The 16913-nt window shown below is 35.3% G+C and overlaps 1 protein-coding gene across 3 annotated transcripts in view; it reads left to right on the top strand.

Annotated features, from left to right (window-relative positions):
- Positions 1–16913, top strand: part of ANO6 (anoctamin 6) — a 164907-nt gene that overhangs the window by 80438 nt on the left and 67556 nt on the right. The gene's annotated exons all lie outside the window — the stretch shown is intronic.

Here is a 16913-nt window from a genome sequence, read left to right as displayed (position 1 = left end):
GTTAAAGGAGGGGTTAAATAGCTCAGTTTTCAAGGGAGTACATTTCAGTAGTTAAATCTGTACCAAAATCTGTACTATTCAAGGTTTTACCAGAAAACAGAACCAATAGGATATATACATACACATATGTGTGTATGTGTACATATATATTTGTATGTGTGTACATATTTGTATATATGTATGTGTATACACACATGGCACAGAGAGAAACAGAAACATTCATTAAAAAATTTATCTCAAAGAACTGACTTCTGCAATTGTGGGGTCTGATCTGTGGGACCCTCCAATAGGTAGGGTAAGCTAGACATTCTTGGGCAGGGACTGGTACCACAGCCTACAGATGGAAGTTTCCTCAGAGAAACCTCAGCTTTGCTCTTAAGGCCATTCAACTAATAGGATGATTCTCACCCAGATCATTGAAAATAATCTCCTTAAAGTTAACTGATTATAGATATTAATCACATCTATAGTATACCTTCACAGTAACACCTAGACTAGTATTGGGTTGCATAACTGGGTACTGTAGCCTAGCCAACTGACACATGAATGTAACTATGACAGTGGACATACTACAGGAGAGTATCCAAATAGCATTACATGAACATGTAAATAAAAGTGGAAATGAGTGAGTGTGCTCAGTTTGTATCAAGCATAAAGTTGATCTAAGGGAATGGGAGGAGATGAAGTTAGAAAGATAGGATCGAACACAGAAGCGTTGAACTCAGAGTTTTGACTTTTGAGCTGAAAAGACAAAACAGTGCTATCGGAACACTCCAACAGAACTTTCTCAGATGCTGGAAATGTTCTGACTCTGTGCTGCCCAACACGATTGTCACTTAGCCATATTTGGCTGTGGAGACACCTGAAATGTGGCTAGTGAGACAGGAACTGAACATAAAATTTTAATTTTAATTTATGTAAATAGCCACACATGGCTAGAAGCTACTGCATTGGAGAATCCAGCTATGGCGAGATCAATCTGGCAGGCGTATACAGCATTCATTTGAAGAAGAAACAAAGCAAGCAATCCAGTTAGATTACTCTTATAGTCCCAGTGGAGGTTGGGTCAGAAGCCTGGAAAGTGGATAGGAAGAGGGAGAAGTGATGATACAGTTGGCCACTTCTGTCTTTCCAACAGCTAATCTACCTTCTTGCTTGCTGCTCTCCTACCATCCAAGCCCTTCCTGTCTGTAGATTTCATCAGAGCTTATCCTAACTTATCTTTTCTCACTCTTCTCACTCACTTCCTTAGTTTCAATTACAAAATCTATGTTAATAACTCCCAAGTTCATACTTGCAGTCTTAGATCTTTCATCTCATCTCCAGATCTCTGGTATCTCCACTTGGAAATCTCACAAACTCTTCATCTCCCTTCCTGGCCTTAACTTCTCTCCCAGTGTTTCGATTTTGGGTAAATATAAACCATCCTCTCAGCTGCTCAGGTCGGAAACCTGAGACTCCTCCTGACACCTTGCTTTTGATCTGCTGATGCTATTTGTAAGTTATTGCTTCAGTTTGTCCCTTTCTCCTTATCTCTGTTGCTACCCTCTTAGAATAGGTTGCCACCTTTCTTCCCTGGACTTTCACAGTCTCCCCATGACCACATTGGTCAACCCATGACCATATTGGTCAACTACTATTTTTTAAACAATTCCTTTAAAAACAAATAAGATCATTTCGTTCCTTCTGTGACATGTAATGGAATTTTCTCCCTTTTGCTTTGTTGTACTACAAAATGACACAAGATAAAGGGTTAATTAATTTCAGTTGATTTATTTCATAATATTTATCCACTTACTATTTCTATAACCCTATTAAGGAAGGACAATTGGGAAATATCATGGAAATATTGCTTGGGGGCATATGTTCTAGTGAGGGAGACAGACATTAATCAAATGATTATATGAATAGCTAGACAATTAAAATTGAGAGATGTGTCATTTAAGGAGGAGTATAAGATGTTCTGAGAATGTATAAGGAAGAAACCTAAGCTAGCCAGGAAGGTCAGGGAAGGGCTCCATAAAGAGGAGTTAACCGGAGGAAAGGAGAGAAGATTCTAGGAGATAGAAACTGCATGAGCAAAGATCGGAGGGAAATACTTTGAAGGAATGCAGTTTAATCATTAAAAACATGAATGAAATATAGAAACTGACACCTGTTTTGGGATGACATGTAGCTTTAAATTTTTCAAGCCATCTAGAGCAGCCTTGGAAACCAATAATATCTTTACAACTTGAATAAGATGGTTCTATTAGACACTTTGACTTGAATATGTTATCTCAAGGCCATTCAGCAAGTATCTGTTGGCTTACTTTCCTAGGTATTATAGGTTAAAAACAAAAAGCAAGTTCTTTTTCCTTTATTGTTATAATCCAATTAAAATGATGATATGTGTACATAAAAATAGATGACTTTATACTATATGTGTATTGTATCATGCTGTTATCATTTATATAATGCAAAATTAAGAGCCAAAATGAACAACATAGAATAGCAGTTCTGTACTTGATATATTATTACACTTTATACTCTTTAATAAAGTATCGACACCAAAGAGCTTTATGTGGATGTATCTGTCACTATTTGCTATATTAGAACTTAACAACTAAAATTTTTAAATATTAATTCATTTGATTAAACTTAACCAAGTAATAAGTTCAATATGCATTAACATAAATAAGATTTTTGTGAAAAATATTTTCTAAATCAGAAAAAGTAAGAAAGGTTGCATTATTTTGAATATTTTACAGATCTCTTTAAGAGAAGACAGCTGGATTTTGTTTTGTTTTTTATTGAGGTAACTGGTTAATAATATATGCTTCAGATGTACAGCATTGTAGTTTGATATGTGTACACTATCGCGAGCTCACCACCAGAGGTCTAGCATCCATCAGTCACCATACATTTGACACCTTTACCCATTTTGCTCTCCATGACTCCCTTCCCCAGATAACCACCAGTCTGTTGTCTGTATCTATGAGGATTTTTTTGTTTCGTTTGGGTTTTTTTTGTTGATATTCTACATATGAGTGAAATCATACAGTTTTTGTCCTTTTCCATCTGACTGATTTCACTTAGCATAGTACCCTCAAGGTCCATCTATGTGGTTGCAAATGGTAAGATTTCCTTTTTATGACTGAGCAGTATACCATTGTATATATGTACCACATCTTTATTCATTTTATTCATCAGTATACATTTCAGTTGTTTCCATATCTTGGCTATTGCAAATAATGCTACAGTAAAGATAAGGGTGCATATGTCTTTTCAAATTAGTGTTTTCATTTTTTTTTTGATAAATACTCAGAAATGGAATTACTGAATCATATGATAGTTCTATTTTTTATTTTTTGAGGAATCTCCATACTGCTTTCCATAGTGGTTGTACCAGTTTACAATCCCACCAACAATGCACAAGGGTTTCATTTTCTCCACCACTTGCAGTTTGTTGACCTTTTGATAATAGCCATCCTGATAGGTTAAGATAATGTCTCATTGTGGTTTTGATTTGCATTTCCCTGATGGTTATTGATGTTGGGCATCTTTTCGTGTGTCTGTTAGCCATCAGCATATCTTCTTTGGAGAAATGTCTACTGAGGTCTTCTGTCCATTTTTTTAATCTGTTTTTTTTTTTTGATCCTGTATGAGTTTTGTATTTTGAATATTAACCCCTTATCAGATATATCATTTGTGAATATCTTCTCCCTTTCAAAAAGTTGTGTTTTCATTTTGTTGTTGGTTTCCTTTGAATAGTTAGAGTCTTATATCTGCTTCAGCAGTTTAAAGTTGCAATGGGTTGTTTTGGTTGAAGTATATGAAGTGTATCCAGCGTTACACAAATAGGTAGCAGAAAAGAGAGGAGTGTTTTAAAGACTTTTTAGGTAATTGTGAATATTATTCTTTGATACCATATTAAAACTTAACAAGTGGTGGTTTCTTAAAGGTTGGTTGCAATGTGGAATGTAAATCTACATCAGTGAACTTTTTGTATATTTCAAACATAGCTTGCATTTTGAAACCTGAGCATGATTTTTATCCCCATGCATAGGGCAGTTGGAAAATACTGGTTCATCGAGTTAAGTAGCTTTTATAAATATTGACCTAGTTCATTATACAATATGAAAAAAAACTATATTAACATACTTCCAGTCTCATCAGAAAAGCATTGAATATTGAGAAGCATTCAAGTTCATGGTGGTGAATACAAGTTGTCCTAAATCCTAATACTTATAAAAGCTCGAATTTTATCATTAGCAATAAATATTATGAGTTGTTTTCTTCGAAATGGCAGTTTCACTGCTCATTTTCAGAAAAATATCTGGCAAATATCCAAGTCAGTATGACTTAATTTTGTGTTGAGTAAAAGTGGTGTCCATGGAAAAAAAATTGGCGACTCAAATATTACACACTTTTCCTGAAGACAACCATCATACTTTGACGTGCAGCAGAAGTGCTTTATTCCAAAGCTGTGTTCTCAAGGGTCAAGCTCTAATAAAGTTAGCAACTGTTACAGCATCATCAAGAACATTCTTAAGTGGTGACTCTTTTTTTTTTTTTTTTTTTTTTTTACTGTAAGTATGTAGTGGTAAAGAATACAGTGATTACATGTGTGGTTTGGTACCACTGCTGAGTTGTGTTGCAATGTTGACAGCTTTACCCACCATTGCTTTTGCACCATCTTTGCAGATGTTAAAACAATGAGAAAGGCAAATAACATCTTAATGTTATTATAAAAATGGTTGTGAAGGGTCTCAGGAATCTCTAGAAGTCCACAGAACACAAATCATTTGGCATAAACAGTAGTACAGTGAGGAAGAAAGAAACATGAACCCAAGCTGTTAAGAAGGTTTCATGAGAGAAGAATTTAACTGAAGAATTGAATTAAGATTTGGATAGGTGGTGGGCAAGAGAATGAAAAGGGATTTCAGGAGGGAAAATCATGTGAGCAAAGAAGTGGGCAGGAAGCAGCCTGACATAGGCATAATACTGATTGAAAAAGATGCTTGGGTTGGAGGGTTAGGAATGGGGAGTGATAATAATAAAATGTGGGATGTAATGAGATTATGAAGGATCCCAAATACCCATCTGAAACGTTTGCACTTTCTCCAGAGATCACTGGGAGTAGTAGCTGAAGGTGTTTGAATCCTGTGACTTGAACATGTTGATTTAGGAGCATTCATCCATACGGTGGCAGTGTATAAGGTGTGAATTGGCAAACAGGACAACTGGATGCAAGGAGATCTAATTGTTATCTAGTAAAAGTTAAGAGCGCAGACGAGGGTGATGGCAATAAGTGAAACAGAGTGAAATGTAGACTAATTGCCTCAAAGGTAGATGTATAAGAATTAAAGGTGAAAAAGTCAAAGGTTATTAATTTGTTATATTTTATAACCCCAATTTCTTGCCAAGAACATTGTTAGGGAATAGACAAAAACTGGATGTATTTTTTTTTATAAAGTCTCACATGAGACTTTTTCCTGCCTGCCAAAATCAGAATGCTTCCTTGTTTCTGATCACGAGGACTGTGTCATGGAACACATTTCCTTTTTTTCCCCTGCCACCAGAAGACTTTGTGCCAAATGTCATGTTAAAATCACAACAGTTACAATTGTCCCAGTGGTTAGTACATTTTCTTTGCCTCTGAGTCTCTATCTCTACTTATAATTCATTAATCTAATTTGTTTTCATTCCATTTGATGCCAGATGCCATAAGACCTCTTTTGAAACAGATTGAAGAGACGGGGGAATATAATATGATAATATAATAGCCGGTAACATATTTTATTTGTGGATAGGGCCCTCTACTTCAATCACATTTTACTCAGAACCCGAAGAAAGCTATAAAGCCTCTGGTGTTTAAAACCAAAGCACCAAGGTATAATTTCAAAGAAATTCAACAAATTCAGTTAATTTGGCTGCCCAATTCAAAGCAGCAAACAAAAGGGTTTTGGAATACCTGTTAACCATGGGTAAAATGGTAGTGAAAGAAGAGACTCTCGAAATCTGAGGCATGGCAAAGAGAAAAAACAAGGTGCAAGTGGAACTTCCTAATGGGCATAAAGTGTGTGAATGAACCCAACAAGCTAGTTAGTAGTCAATGAAGGACTGTCATACACTCAAATAGAGAACACCAACAGCTCACATTTGGGCTTTACTGTGTTTCTGACTCTTCTGTTGCTTTAGATGCATCAGCTTATTCTTCACAATAATCCTGAATTTCTTTCTATGATTTCCTTCTTTTTACAGATGAGTACATTTATTTTTAAAGAGATAAAATATATACACAAAGGCAGATGGCTAGTCGTCATCTGGCAGAGTTGTGATATGAACCTAGTCTGCCAGGTACCAAAGCTGATGTCTTTTTTTTTTTTTTTCACGTAGAGCTGACAAACAATATTATGTTAGTTTCAGGTGTAAAACATAGTGATTAGACATTTATATAACTTACAGAGTGATCACCCAATATGTCTGGTACCCACCTGGCACCATACATAGTTATTACAATATTATTGATGATATTCTCTGTGCCAAACTTCATTCCAGTGACTGTTTTCATAGTTGGCAGTTTATATACTTAATCTCTTCACCTTATTCATCTACCCCCCTCAACCCTTTCCCATCAGTTTATTCTCTGTGATATAAGTGGGCTTGTTTCTGTTTTTTTTTTTTTTAATATCATTTTTAAGTGAAATCATATGGTATTTGTCTTTTTCTGTCTGACTTATTTAGCATAATACCCTCTAGGTCTTTCCCGTTGTCGCAAATAGCAAGATTTTATTCTTTTTTTATGGCCAAGTATTATTCCATGGTAATATTTCAGTTGTCTATTGATGGACACTTAGGTTGCTTCCATATCTTGGGTATCGTTGTCAGTAGTGCTGTAGTGAACATACAGATGCATATATCTTTTTGAATTAGTGTTTTGGATGTCTCTGGATAAATACCCAGCAGTAGAATTGCTATGTCATAAGGCAGTTCTATTTTTAACTTTTTAAGGAACCTCCATACTGTTTTCCATAGTGGCTACACCAGTTCGAAGTCCCACCAACAGTGCTCAAGAGTCCCCTTTTCTCCACATCCTCACCAACGCCTGTTTGTTGATTAATCATAGGCATTCTGACTGGAATTAGGAAATATCTCACTGTGGTTTTAACTTGCATTTTTTCTGATGATTAGTGATGTCGAGCATCTTTTCATATGTCCTTTGGTTATCTGTATGTCCTCATTGGAGAATTAGGACTTCTGCCCATATTTTAGTCAGATTGTTTTTTTGATGTTGGGTTGTATGAATTCCTTATATTTTTGGATATTAATACCTTACCAAATATATCATTGGCAAATATGTTTTCCAGTTTAGTAGGTTGTATTTTTGTTTTGCTGATGGTTTTCTTTACTGTCAAAAACTTTTTACTTTGATATAGTACCATTTGTTATTTTTTCTTTTGTTTCCCTTGTACAAGGAAACATATGCAAAAAGATTGTAATTAAGATGCCAAAGAGTTTACTGCCTATATTTTTTTGTAGAAGTTGTGTTTTCAGGTCTTACATTTAAGTCTTTAATCTATTTTGAGTTTATTCTTAGATATGGTGTAAGAAAGTGATCCACTTTTATTCTCCTGTATGTTTCTGTCTAATATTCCCAGCACCATTTATTGAAGAGACTGTCTTTCCCCCATAGTATATTCTTGTTTCCTTTGTCATAGATTAAATGACCATATAAACATGGGTTTATTTCTGGGCTCTCTGTTCTGTGCCATTGATCAGTGTATCTGTTTTTATGCCAGTACCATGCTGTTTTAATTACTATAGACTTGTAGTATAGTTTGATATCAGGTAGCATGATACCTTCTTGATCTTTATTTTTCTTTCTCATGATTTCTGTGACTATTAGGTATCTTTTGTGGTTCCATGTAAATTTTAGGATTCTGTTCTGTTTTCTGAAAAGTGCTGTTGGTATTTTGTTAGGAATTACATGGTATCTATAGATTGCTTTGGGTAGTATGGACATTTTAATGATATTAATTGTTTCTATCCATGAGCATCCATATGCTTCTGTTTATTTGTATCTTCTTTAATTTCTTTCTTTAATATTTTATAGTTTTCTGAGAACAGGTCTTTTATCTCCGTGGTTAAATTTATTCCTAAGTATTTTATTCTTTTTGATGCAATAGTAAATGGGATTGTTTTCTTAATTTTGCTTTCTTATAGTTCGTTGTTGGTGTATAAAAATGCAACTGATTTCTGAATATTAATTTTGTATTCTATTTTACTGAATTCATTTATTAGTTCTTATAGGTTTTTGGTGGCATCTTTAGGGTTCTGTCAGTACATTATGTCATTTGCAAATAATGAGTTTTACTTCTTCCTTTCCAATCTGGATGGCTTTTTTTTTTTTGTTTTTCTTGTCTGAATGCTGTGGCTCGGACTTCCAATACTACGTTGAATGAAAGTGGTGAAAGTGGAAATTTTTTTCTTTTTCCCAATATTAAAGAAAAAGCTATCAGCTTTTCATCTTTGAATATGATGTGAACAATGGATTTGTTATATATGGCTTTTATTATGCTGAGAGTTTTTATCATAAATAGATGTTGGATATTGTCACTTTTTTTCCTGCATGATATGACCATACGATTTTTATCCTTCATTTTATTTATGTGGTGCATCATGGTAATTGATTTGTAGATGTTGAAGCAATCCTGCATCCCAGGAGTAAATCCCAGTTGACCATGATATTTTCAATTATTGCTGAATTAGGTTTGCTAGTATTTTTAGAATTTTTGCATCTAAGTTTATCAGGGTTATTGGTCTCTAATTTTTTGTTGTTGTGTCTTTGTCTGATTTTGGTATCAGAGTAATGCTGACCTCACAAATGAGTTTGGAGCCTACACTCTTCAAATTTTTGGAATAGTCTGAGAAGGATACTTGTTAATTGTTCCTTGAATGTTTAATAAAATTCACCTGTGAAGCCATCTGGTCCAGGACTTTTGCTTATTGATTTAATTTCATTAGTGGTCATAAGTCTGTTCATATTTTCTCTTTCCTTCTGATTTAGTCTTGGAAGATTATGTTTCTAAGTATTTATCCTTTTCTTCCAGGTTGTCCAGTTTGTCAGCATATAGTTGTTCACACTATTTTCTTATAATCCTTTGTATTTCTGTGGTGTCCGTTGTCATTTCTCTTTCATTTCTTACTTTATTTGGGCCCTCTCTTTCTTGATGAGTCTGGCTAAAGGTTTATTAATTTTGTTTACCTTTTCAAAGAACTAGCTCTAGATTTCATTGATCTTTTTTATTGTTGTTTTAGTCTCTATTTTGTTCACTCTGATATTTATTATTTCCCTTATTCTAATCTTGTGCTTTGTTCTTTTTTTAGTTTCATCAAGTGTAAGGTTAAACTGTTTATTTGAAATTTTTCTTGTTTCTTGAGATAGGCCTGTGTTACTATACATTTCCCTCTTAGAACTGCTTTGGCTGTGTCCCATAGAATTTGCATCATTGTGTTTCCATTTTCATTTGTCTCAAAGTATCTTTTGATTTCTTCCTTGATCTTGTTAACCCCATTCATTGTTTAGTAGCATTTACTTAGCCTCCATGTTTTTGTGTGTTTTTCAGTTTTCTTCTTGAAATTGACTTCTAGTTTTATACCATCGTGACCAGGGAAGATGTTTGGTATGATTTTAATCTTCTTAAATTTATTGAAACGTGTTTTGTGGTGTAAAATGTGGTCTGTCCTGCAAAATGTTCCATGTGCACTTGAAAAGAAGTATATTCTGCTGCTTTTGGGTGAAATGTCCTACAGATATCAATTAAGTGCATCTCAGCTAATATATCATTTAAGGCCACTGTTTCCTTGTTGATTTTCTATCTGGATAATTTATCCATTGATGTCAGTGGGGATGTTTAAGTCCCCTACTATGACCATTCATCTCTTTCTGTATATCCGTCAATTTTGCTTTATGTATTGATAGGCTCCTATGTTGGCTGTGTAACTGTTTTTGAGAGTGTAGCTTCTGGTTGGATATTGACTCCTTTATTATTATGAAATGCCTCTCTTTGTCTCTTGTTATAGTCCTTATTTTAAAGCCTATTTTGTCTGATATAAGTATCACTACCCAAGCTTATTTTTCATTTCCATTTGCATGAAATAATTTTTTCCAATCCTTTACTTTCAGTCTGTGTTTGTCTTTCTGTAGTGGGTCTCTGTACATAGGCAGCATATGTACAGGTCTTTTTTTTTTTTTTTAATTCATTCAGCCACCCTGTATCTTTTAATTGGAACATTTAGTCCATTTAAATTAAAATAATTATTATAGGTTTGTGGTTATTGCCATTTTATTCATTGTTTTCTAAGTGTTTTTATAGTTCTCTGTTCCTTTCTTATTTCTTGCTCTCTGCTCGTGTTATGTTGATGACTTTCCATAGTGTTGTGTTTGGACTTCTTTCTCTTCTTGTGTGTCTCTGGTAGACTTTTGGTTTGTGGTTCCCATGTGCTTCATATATACCAAGCCATGTTTACATCAGTTTATTTTAAGTTTATGTGTGTTTAATTTTGAATACTTCTAAAATCACTGCAATTTTTATTCACCCCCATCATGTTTATGTTTTTGTCATTCTTTTTTACTGCTTTGTGTGTGGGTTAGTGCGTATCCCTTAGTTTACTGCTTTAATTATGCACGATCTTCCTACTTCGGTCTTTTAGCCATTATATTGGCTTTAGTGTTTGTTGAGCCACCTGCTTTTACAAGTGTTTGCTTTTGTTAGTGAGCATTTTTTCTTTCCTATATTTTCTTTTTCATATTTTTAAAAATCTTTTCTACTTAAAGAAGTCCCTTTTATATTTCTTCTAATATTGTTTTAGTAGTGATGAACTTGTTTAGTTTTTTCTTGTCTGAGAGGAAGATTTTGTAAGGTGTTTATTATCTATAGTCAGTTTAAAACATTTTTGTGCCATTGTTTTAAATGTCACTGGTTTTTTAATTTTGCTTTGTAAGTATCTCTATATCTTCATTTTCATATCACAAAGAATAGCCATTCTTGTAAACTGCTGCTTGAGTTAAAGGAGAGAAAGTATTATCTCTATAAAACATTAACCAATTGAAAGGAGTTGTCACAGTCCTTTGCGTTGCTGGGAACTAAATGCTCTGATTTGTTTTTCTCCTCCTTGCTTGAATGAGGTTGCAAACCTCAGTTCTCAGAGATGTGGTCTGAGAGGATTATGGTTAAGGGACACATGTGACACAACAGTCCCATGAAGAAGTTAGAGCTGATGACAGGACTCTTGTGCAAACCCCGAGCAGCTGGAAAGCTAAAAATAACTCAGAGTAGTTCTTAGACTGGAAATGAAAACCTCCTGTGAGAGTAGAAGAGCTTTCTGAGAATGACGTTACAATTTTAAGGGAGTCTGAAGAAGAATTATACAGGAATCTGGTAGAGTCTTGCCTTAGTTATGCCCTCAGTTATACCTTATACTTCTTCAGGTCAGCACATAGCTTGAAACTCCCCTTTCTATTCATCCTCAGATTATAGTCACCTTCTATGAGATTGACTCTTTATTCAAAAGCACAAAATTTGGAGGACCAGTAACCTGGGTCACATGAGACCTAGATGATTGAGAAAAGGGAGACAGTTCACAGCTATGGATTTGGTGAATAGGATCTACCAGTAAATATTTTAAGTCATAACCAGTTAGTTTTCCAAGAATTGGAAGTAGATAATGTAAAGACAGTTGAAATATGGTTAGTTAAGAAGAACAAGAGGGTAGGTAGAGGAGAACCTGTGGTTATAAAACCAAGCTAAAGTTATTGTTTTTTAAAACTAAGGATCTTAAAGTTGTAGATAGTATATTGTGGAAGTCCATTAAGTCATAAAGGATCTGGTTGTAACAAAATTATTTTCATTCTAATTCCAGAATATAAAATTGGAAGCTACAGAACATTCTTCCTCAGAAGGTGATACAACTATAAGTGTTCATAGGTTCAAAAAAGTTTTAGATAAATGGTTGGATGTTAAATCTATAATGGGATATTAAAGCAAAGCAAGACACTTTGGGGATATTGAAACCTTAAGAGGTTAGCGTGTAGGAAGATAATCATCCTCTCTCACTAATGTCCTCTTGTACACTTGTCTTGTTTTATCACTTCTGTCACTTTTATCGTGCCTCAGACTTTATTGGGAATATCTTACAGCTTAATCTCACCCATATTTCTTTCAGCAGTTTTACCACTACCAGATGAGAACAGTGCAAACAGATGATGCTTCTAGAAAAGGAAAAGTATGAAAACCATCACTAAAGGCATTTTCACATTTTTCCTTTTCCTTTTTTTTTTTTACTGCTCTTTACTTGTTCCCCTCATTTAAGCAGATCTTTAAGGAAGGCTAAACTGAGGTTTTAAAATGGTGGAAAGCCTATGGGAAAATAGGCAAGCAAAAGAAGTTTGAAATTGTGCTAATTGGAAATTCTAGTCCCAACTCTATCTGTGGGTTTAAGGAAAAGGTTCAGTCAGTCTCTCTTCTATGCGAGGGCTCCTAACTGAGCTCGTTATCCATCTACCCTGTTTACTTAACTGCTTTTAAGGAAGTTTTATTTTAAAGGTCATTTCAAAGTTCTATTTTCATATTTCCTATAGCCCTGTTCAGAAATTTTAAGAATATAATATTTATAATCATATGGGAATTCCACTTGATAAAACTATTGCTTCCTTGGCATGGACTAGAAGGAAATACTTAACAGTAATTATGCTTGAGGCATCCGAAATGTGATGTTCCAATAATGGAGCTCTAAAGTTTAACAGGCAAGGGAAAACAAAGGCAGGGTCCATATACCAAATCAGGACGCTGTCGGCTTGTGAACATTCCCTCATGTGTAGAACAAAAAAGTAAAAAGAAGCAGCAGCATTTTCATGGCACAATCTAATTATATTTATAAGTGAAGTACACACATCTATCCCTGATGAGAAATGACTGAAATAACAAGTTCAGCTACTTGAGAACTAGTTATAGCCATTTACCAAAATAAAATAGCAAGACTTTTTAAAGAATTTGTTCCTCAATTCTTAACTTGCAACAGAAATCATTTATAAACCAAGTAGTGGGTTCCAAATCTAAAGAAACATGTGAGCCAAAAGATATAATGTATTTGGTAGTTACACAGGTGCCACTGAAACTGTAATGGGATGGTGGGCGTAGGGAACTTCTAAAACTCGCCTGGCACGTTCCAGTTAAACATCTGCCTTTCCATGTTGCCATTCACCTCCTCTCCCCATTTGCCTGTATGGCCTTTGGGATCCCTTCAGTAAAACCCTAGAGAATCTCCTGGAAAGGGATCACAGAATAAGATAGTTCAGTTAGGTCAATAATAGTTATTGACACTTAACAAAAACAGTAATTCAAATGGGCAGCACCGTAAAAGTGTTAGAGCGCTGTAGTTAAAAAGTGCAAATGAGAAAAAAAAAATGACTCAGATGGGAAAAGGGAAAGACTGGTATCTAGTCACAATAGAAAAAGGCATCTTCATACTCTACTGGTAGAAGTGCTCATTTTTATAAGTATTTTGGGTGACAGTTTAGCAACCTGTATATCAAAAGCTTCCTGAAAGGCCATGGTACTTAAAATCCGTGTCTGGAATTTAGCCTAAGGTAATTGAACATGTGCAAAGATACATATGTGCAAGGATGCTCATTGCAGCAGTGTTTATAAAAGCAACAAATTGGAAACAACTTATGTGTTCATCAGTAGAGGAACTATTTAACTAAATTATATTGCAGCTATTAAACATGATGATGCAGAGCTTTATATCAAGCTAGAAAAGTGTCTATGATGGATGTTTATAAAACAGATTATATAGCATGGTACCATTTTGGTTAATGTGTGTGCGTGTGTGAAAACCCAAAAAGATGTATTCCAAAACATTAAGAAGTTCAGCTCATCTCTAGGAATTGAGAATGCATAAGACATTTTTTTTCCTGTATCTTCAGAATTTTTCCTTCGTGTATATATTGATTTTTACCATCAGCAAGGAAAAAAGCTATTTTTATTCTAAGAAAAAAAAAAAAAACAACCAAACTCCTGCTACATGTAAAGGGTCAGCAAAGAACTCAGGGTGAATAAGACCTGGTCACTTGACTTCAGAACTTGATAGTGTGGTTAACAGAGTCGGGGAGACAGTGTGATTTCTACAAAAATCATTCTTGGTTACTCTTGGATCATCACAGAGTCACCACCAAGGGACGTTCTTAGAACATCCTGACACACTTTGTAACAGATTTGAAATCCTCACTTCTGGAGGTTCCCTCCTCCTTGAATGGACCCCTTTTCCACCACACTTTGTTTCTGTCAACAAGGTGCTGAATGCCTGGGTCTCGTCAAAAACATGCTCACCGTGCCCCCCCACCCCCAAACAGTGTGCCATTTAGAGAGCGGACTGTGGTTCCTGTGTGTCCATGTACTTTTCTTAACCCTGTTACGAATATCTAACATCCTTTCCTCCCACCCCTGCTTCTCACAGTACTAGTCTTTCCATCTTCAGCATTCAGCCTACAGTTCTTGACATTTTTCTTTGCTCTTTGCATTTTCTCATTATTAAGTGTTGTTACAGGCCGAGGAGGTGATCTAAACATAAGGAATAAAGTTCGACTTGGTCTCTTCTGTCTCTGCAGTTATTTTGCACAATTGTATGAAGGAAAGAGAGTTTGACTGTTACTTATGCCTCAAATCTGTGTGAACTCTGCTACAGTCAGGGATAACACTTTCGAATATATCTAATTCATAACTGCATGGCGTGTAAATAAAATTTCATTATGTTCCATATTTTGTGATATCTAAATTTTTACATAAAGGTTTTGGATTCTAAACTTTTGTTTCCCTAGAATTTGCTATGTGCATGGATTCATGGTTTAATGAGAAATGGAAGATCCTGTATTTTCACTTTAGCCCTCTACTCTAATTAAGATTTTTTTCTGTTGTGTTCTGCTTGGAATTAATTACTTTGTTTTGCTAGTCTTAGAGACTGCAGGGAGCCACATGTTTTTTTCCACATTCATACATCAGTTGCTCTTTAATTATGTTTTGATACTGTTTTTCATAGTGTAATTCCTCAACTATTATTGTTAGACAATAAACCTTTCTTGCATCCCGCTTTGTGTAGAGGTTGAGACCATGAACCCAAATAAGCCTGGAGTGCACTTCAATCTCTTAGTCCATGACAACCGTAACAGGACAGGAAAAGCCTATTTGGAAATTCTAGAGATGCAATCAGATAATATCACTTGCTGCCCAAAACAAGTTTCCAACACCCTTCCTTATACGTAAACAAGAGTTTGAGCAACAATCCCAGTCTGCTCTTTATCCAGATCTTGGGCAAATGATATAAACTCAGTATTTTAAACTTGGCGTAGAGGCTTCTATTGTGAAATAGGACTTTCAGTCTTGATTTTGCAGGGTTATATGAGACACTTGAGAAGTGTTGGACAGATGTTAAGCACTAAGTTATTTCATGGACTCCCTGAGTGCTAATGCCAGAGATTTGAGTAATGGGCTGCTCACCTATAACCACCCTAAATGCCACAGAGCAGTGATGCTCAGGCAGCTCTTTCCCCAGGTCCTCCCTTACTCCAGCTCTTTTTTCTCTGCCTGCAAGACAGATTTCACCATCATGTAACCATCACATGACCCTTCATAAATCTGAAGAATACCATCTTATGTAAAGAGAAGTCCAGGGCCTTATTTCATTCAGAGACTGCTTATGAGAAATTTTCCTGCCAAGTAATTACGAGAAATGCTCATCTTTGGACTTATCTTTCTATCCACTAGGACATTCTTTCTCAGACACTTGTCCTATAGTACAGGGGTCTCAACCACTCCAGGGTAAGGACTGGTACCCACACAAACTTCCTAGACAATAGCAACAAATCATATTTTTTAGTTTTGTCAAACTCATGCAACAGTTTGAAGGCCCTGGGCAGAGTAATTTTTCTGCTTGCATTTCTTATCCTGATATGGTTAAGGAGGATCCTACCCTTCTGGGCTCTTTTGTTGAAGGAGCTACCCACAAATAAGAGGAGGAGAGAAGCCAGATGAAAGGAGGGAGGCCTGGAAAATGGCACTTGGGTAAATCATATGTGACCTCCCTTCTTTTCTCTTCTACACCACTCAGCCAAGCTCTCAGATCTCCCCTTACTCAGACCAAGCACGTCTCCTCTTTATCCTATCCCAGTGTGAAATGTCAGTACCAACAGCCAAAGATAGAAGTGGTCAGCTCACTCTTCTGCCGTGGTGGCCGACATTGTTTTGCTTTAATTCGAGATAATAACAAATGAACGTAGGTAGTCCTTTCACCCACTGCCATCCTTGAGCTTTTCGTACAGTGTTAGGTCAGGTTGCTACAGATGAGTAAATAAATGTATCTTTGGGACTGTAGGGAGCAGTGGGTGTGAACAGATGTAATGATTATAGATTCCAAACTGTAATTAGAAATTTGCTTGATACATTTTCCAAGAAGGAAGAAGTATTAACAGAGACTTTATTGACTTCCTTGGCATTGAAGACATTTACCTAAGACCCCAAGGTAACAATTAGTAAGTTACCTGAATGAGCTTAAGAATTAATAAATTTTCTAGCCAGAAGGTCAGTAACCATACATAAACTCTGATCTTGAAAATGATTTTACCTGATAAATTTTAAATCGTCTCTCCAAGTATTTTTTTAAATTTAATCTGCTGAATGGTACCATTTGACTTGGTAGGATGTCTAATGATTGAATTTTAAGTAAACTTGGGGAGAAGGCATAGAGGCCAGGACTGTAATAATCCATCTCTGAATAATCAGTCATTTAAAGATTATTTAAATTTATCCCGAAAAATTATTAAAATTTTACTTCATGTAAAGCAAAACTTTAGGAGAGGATTTTTTTTTTTTTTC

Source organism: Rousettus aegyptiacus, unplaced genomic scaffold (assembly GCF_014176215.1).
Source record: "Rousettus aegyptiacus isolate mRouAeg1 unplaced genomic scaffold, mRouAeg1.p scaffold_m13_p_2, whole genome shotgun sequence".
Lineage (NCBI taxonomy): Eukaryota > Metazoa > Chordata > Mammalia > Chiroptera > Pteropodidae > Rousettus > Rousettus aegyptiacus.
The sequence above is the reverse complement of the archived record's forward strand: the minus strand, read 5'-3'. Positions and strand labels throughout refer to the sequence as shown.